We start from the raw sequence: 6,285 nt of genomic DNA, 5'->3' as shown, positions 1-6,285 counted from the left end.
CTCACTCTCCAGTCCTAAGAGAAGTCAGGGTGCCCTGCCTTGTGGGAAGTTCAAGGTCCCTCCCTTTGTCCTAGGAAGGTGTGCATCCAAACAGACTAGGCTCCCAAAAAGCCAGTACATGTAGTAGAATCAAAATCCAGTGTCATTTTCATTGATTTCTCAGTCCGCCCTCATTGTCAGTCACATTCAGAGAGCCCGGTTTGATCACATGCTCGTTCAGACCCAGTCCAGCTGGCCTTGGTGAGCTCCCACTAGATCAGTTCCACAGTCTCCATGGGTGGGCGCACCCTTCGCAGTCCTGCCTTCCTTTCTTACATTTTCCCTCCTTCTGCTCTTCATCTGGGCTTTGGGAGCTCAGTCCAGTGCTCCAGTGTGGGTTTCTGTCTCTATCTCCATCCCTCACCAGATGAAGGTTCTATGGTGATATGGAAGATATCCATCATCAATGAGTGTTCCCCTTACTCCACAACCTCATGATAAAGGTCTTGGAGAGAATATGGATACAAGGTTCATACCTAAATATGGATACAAGGATCATACCTAAATATTATAAAAGCTATATACAGCAAGCCGAAAGCTAATATCAAATTAAATGGAGAGAAACTCAAAGCCATTCCACTAAAATCAGGAACAGGACAAGGCTGTCCACTCTCTCCACATCTCTTCAATATAGTGCTTGAAGTTCTAGCAATAGCAATAAGACAACATAAGGAGATCAAGGTGATTCGAATCGGAAAGGAAGAAGTCAAACTTTCATTATTTGCAGATGATATGATAGTGTACATAGCGACCCCAAAAACTCTACCAAAAAACTCCTACAGCTGATAAACTGTGGCAGGAAACAAGATCAACACCGAAAAATCAGTTGCCCTCCTATATACAAAGGATAAAGAAGCAGAGAGGGAAATCAGAGAAACATCACCTTTCACGACAGCCACAAATAGCATAAAGTATCTTGGGGTAACTCTAACCAAAGAAGTGAAAGATCTACGTGATCATTAGTTTTTATTGTCAACTTGACGCAATCTAGAATCACCAGTCTCAATGAGAGAGTGTTTCGATCAGGTTGACCTGTGTCCCTGTCTTGATTGTCATGATTGTCTTGATTGCCTTAATTGATGTGGGAAGACCCACCCACATGAGTGTCACCATTCCCTAAGCAGAGGATCCTGAACTGTGAAAGAGTAGAAAACAAGCTGCCTACTGTGTTCGCTCTTCTGTTCCTGATTGTGGATGTGATGTGACCAATCTCTGAAAGCTCATGTCACTGTAACTTCTCTGCTCTGATGGACTGTAACATGGAACTGTGATCCAATAAGACACCTTCCCCCAGGAAGTTGCTGTTGGAGGGTATTTTATCATAGTGACAGGAAGCCAAACTGGGTTGAGTTGTCCCAAGAAAAATAAAGAAGAAAAACTAATATAGGAAAATGATGATAAAGTAATGCCATCCTACCCACTGTCCCCTGAAACTCCATATCATCCTTTAAAGCTCTTCTGTCTACTTCAGATCCCTTAGAAAGCCTTCATTTGGAGATTTTTATTATTCAGATATAAAAATCCCTTCAAAGAGACCACTTCCTAAATATAGCCACAGTAGCACACTCACTGAGAGAAAAATTAATAAATGGGACCTCCTAAAACTGAAAAGTTTCTGTAAAGCAAAGGACACGGTCAACAAGACAAAACAACAACATACAGAATGGGGAAAGATCTTCATCAACTCCAAATCAAACAGAGGACTGATCTCCAAAATGTACAAAGAACTCTAGAAATTGGTCATCAAAAGGACAAATAACCCAATAAAAGGAGGAGTCCAGACCTAATCAGAGAACTCTCAACAGAGGAATCTAAAATGGCTGAAAGATATTTAAGGAAATGAGAACCCTAAGAGAGACATACATGGATCTAATCTGCATATGAAGTAGTAAAAGACAAGCTCTCCTGAGTAAACTGGGAGCATGGGGACCATGGGAGAAGGTTGAATGGATGGGGAGGGGAAGGGAGGGGAGCAGAGAAAAATGTATAGCTCAATAAAATTGATTAAAAAAATCCCTCCAATAAAGTATATATTTAAGTTTGGTACTCAAAACAGCAGTAGTAATCAGAGGTATTTCTTTAAGAGGTGATCCAACAATAAGAACTTTAATTTGATAAATGTATTAATGGGTTGATTAATTTATTGCTGATGAGAAGTTATGAGATGGAGCCTAGATAGAGAAAGAGAGTCACTGGGCACGTACATAGAAGTCATTTCTTGTCACTCTGTTTCCTCTTGTCTCTTCCTCTTTCTTCCTTTGATCTTTCCATTTCTACTCTTTATCCTCTTCTTCATCCTTTAATTAAACATGTACATACATTGCATTTTAATCAAGTCTACCCATTACTTCCCCTTCAATTCCCCTCTATCCCTCACACCCTTTTCCCCTTCCTGCTTTATTTGTTCTCTTTGCTGTTTAAAACTCACTAGTTCCACTTAGTGCTTGGCTTTATGTGCATGTTTTTAGGGCCATCTATTACATAGAACATGGGTAGCTTCTCAGAGACCATGTCCCTGAATAAAAAAAAAAAAAAAGACTTGTCCTCCCCCAGCAGCCTTCAATTCCCCACATTCTCAGATAGCCTTGGAACTTCATGATACCATCCCCTGTTCAAGACTGGATTTTGGCTGGCTCAATCCTTGCATGCATGCAGTCACAGTTGCTTGAGTTCATATGTGCAACAGTTCTGTCATGTTGAGCAAATGATGTTTTGCTGCAGACATTCACTACCTGTGACTGTCACAATCTTTCTGCCCCTTCCTTGATGATGATCCCTGAGCTTTATGTAGGTGTATGAAATTGATGTTCCATTTAGATCGGAGAACAACAGACTTACTCTCTGCATATTTACTGTTGTGTTTCTCTGTATTTGGTGTGGGAGAATTGTCTGTATTTTGTCAATCATGCATTTTAATAAAACGCTGATTGGCCATGCAGGAAGTATAGGTGGATCAACCAGACAGGAAGTAGAGGTGGGGCGATGAGAACAGGAATATTCTGGGAAGCAGGACGCTCCCCCTGACAGTCCTGCGCAGACCACTGAAGAGGCAGCATGTAACTGTCCCAGCTGAGAAAGGTACGGAGTCCTTATGGCTAACATAGATGAGAATAATGGGTTAATATAAGTTATAAGAGTTAACAAGAAGCCTGACCTAATGGGCCAATCAGTTTATAACCTTATGGAGTCCAGTGTGTGATTTTCTTTGGGATTGCCGGTTGTGGGGTACTGGGCAGGACAGAAACCCCAACAAGCCAGCCTTCATGTTACATATGGCGCCCACGTGGATAACTGCATCCACAAAAAGCCTGAGAAAGCTTGGGAAAGAATAGAGTAAAGCATGTTTTCTTGGTGGCATCAATCTCTCAGGTCTGTACTGCTTGCTAGAACAGAGCGCAAGCAAGTGCTCTCATCTAAGAGAGGCTTCCTGACTCAGCTTTAGCTGCAAAACCTTGCAGCTCATTAAGAGGTCCTGCCACGAAACACTTAAACAGTGTTGATGAAAAGCTGAACGCATGCTTTTCGGTTTTAAGCTGTAGCAGGAAAAAAGCTGTGCTGTTTTAAAATGTCGGCTTTCTGGGCTGTCCTGCCAAGGCAATCTCTGACTCTTTCAGGCAGGCAGTCCGACTGAGTGTGGTCTGTGAGCAGAATGCTGCAGCTTGCTTGCTAGCAAGGACCTTGAAACGCCATAGAGTTGTGGCAGTGAACACAGCTCTGGCTGGTATCTCAGCCACAGGGGCTGGAAAGCTAAGGAATGGGCTAATTCCAGCCGTAGAAGCCACAATTTTAGTCCTCTCCTTAAAGACTCATGTAGTCAAAAAAGAGAGAGAGATACAGTAAAGAGAGGTTCAAAAATGAAGAAAACCTCTAAAGAGTTTACAGTGTGTTAGAAATACATGCAGGTTAAAGGTTAAAGTTCTTAGGGTAAAAAGGGAAGAAAGAGAGTAGTTGGGTGTGGTAGAACACACCTTTAATCCCAATGCCTGGGAGGCAGAGACAGACAGATTTCTGAGTTCAAGGTGTGGTAGCACACACCTTTAATCCTAGCCCTGGGGAAGCAGAGACAGGTGGATCCCTGTGAGTTCAAGGACAGCCTGGTCTACAGAGTTATTCCAGGACAAAGATATACAGAGAGCCTGTCTCAAAAAGTCAAAGTAAAAATAAAAGAAATAGAGGTTAAAATAAAGATGGAAAATACACGGAGAATCTTGATACTGTATGTTATGATGCTCTCTTTGAATTGTTTGAATGCTGAAGAAGGAGAAATAGCTGCTAAAAGACTTTTGTTTATAAATGGTGCTGAACTAACCCAAGATAGGTACTTTGAAAATACCTTGGCTTCAAAATTGAAGTCAAAAGGTATGTTACTTTGGAGAAGAGATTTTGCTTTTGTTTCCACAGAAAATGTGAGGCTCTGGATTTATTCAGAGTTAAGAAAAATCATCTTTGGCCAAGGGAGACCACCTGAAAAATCTCCAACAGGAACAGATGGCCCAGATGTCTGAGTTCTACATCCAGAACAGATTCAAGACTGCTGCCTGAGATGATCAAGACTCACAGGATACTCCAGTCAGGACTTGATAATAATTCTAAATTTTCTTTAGGTCCCCATAAGATTATCAGCGCCCCCAACCAGCAGGAAGTAGCCTGAAATACTACACCCATATTCCCAACAAATGGATTATGGGTATTTTCCTTTGTTTAAAAAAAAAGAGGGAAATGGTGTGGGAGAATTATCTGTATTCTGTCAATCATATTTTAATAAAACGCTGATTGGCCAGGCAGGCAGTATAGGCGGGAAAGCCAGACAGGAAGTAAGGGTGGAGCAAAGAGACTGGGAGTATTCTGGGACACAGGAAGCTCTCTCTCCATTCCTGTGCAGACCACTGAAGAGGCAGCATGTAACCTGCCCTGCTGAGAAAGGTACGGAGCCATGTGCTAACATAGATAAGGATAATGGGGTAACATAAGTTATAAGAGCTAATAAGTAGCCTGACCTAATGGGCCAATCAGTTTATAATCTTATGGAGTCCTGTGTGTGATTTTCTTTGGGGTTTGCCAGCTGTGGGGTACCGGACGGGACAGATACCCCAACAAGCCAGCCCCTCATACTACATGTATTAACTAACACCCATGAAAGAAGCTTTTCTGATAAGTATTGAAAGATGCACTAATTTGTAAAGGTAAGGGTTTAGGTTGCAGACTGATACTATATTTATTAAGCAGAAAGATAGTATTAGATTTTCTTATAGGTCTTTGACCTACCTAGTCACATGTTCTTGGTCCCAATAATGGTGGCATTATGGTTCAGATAATGGTGCTCTCTTGTGGAGTAGGCCTGAAATCTAATCAGAAAGAGGCTTGTTATACCTATGACATTCATGCTTCTATTATGACAGTAGGTATGTCTTTTGATGCCAGCCATAACTGAAACTCTCAGAATTCACAGCTGGGTAAGATTGAAGGCTACTTTTCTCCCCTGGTAGCATCACAGCACCTTCCAATGCTGTCAAACCTATTCTCTAGAGGTGAAGCTTCCAGGTGGGTATCAGCTTGCTTTCTACAAGTTCTATGTCTCACAAATGTGGTCTCTTCAACAATAGGGTCTTATCATCCAGTTCTGGGGGTGTGTAACTGTAAGCATTACAGCACTGATGGAAAGGTATTCTGGCAGCTTAGAGCCAAGAAATAACACAAAGTCACACTAAACAACCAACCTCACACAAGAGATTTATTGGGAGGGAAAACCAGGAAGGTGGCTGCCTCCACTCAGATGAGAAACAGCAGCAAACTGAACAGGATACAGGGTTTATATAGAGTTTCTTGGAAAGGGGGTGGAACTTTTCAGGGTGGAGCTTTCCAGGGTGGAGATTGGTGGGATTTCATGTCCAGAAATGGGGTTTTTCTCTTTAGGGTAGGGCCCAGTAGTTAGGGCAGTTAAGGTATTCTTTAAAGAATAGTCCTAAATGGATAAAAACTTGAAGTACTTTCTAAAGAATACTCTAACTGCCTTGAGAGTGGGTGGAATCTGGCAATTAGGGGGTCTCAGGGGAGGAGCCTGGTTACTATCTTGAACAGGAGTAGAGAGGGTGGTATTATTGTCCTGTTTCTGATTTTGGTGGAAATGCTTCAAACTTTTATCCATTTAGGATTGTATTGGCTGTGGGTTTGTTGTATACTGAGTCTATTATGTTGAGGTATATTGCGTCTATCCCCAGTCTCTCTGGAGTGTTTTTTTTTTTTAAT

This window comes from Myodes glareolus, chromosome 2 (assembly GCF_982192425.1).
Source record: "Myodes glareolus chromosome 2, mMyoGla1.1, whole genome shotgun sequence".
Taxonomy (NCBI): Eukaryota; Metazoa; Chordata; class Mammalia; order Rodentia; family Cricetidae; genus Myodes; species Myodes glareolus.
This window is presented reverse-complemented; position numbering follows the sequence as displayed.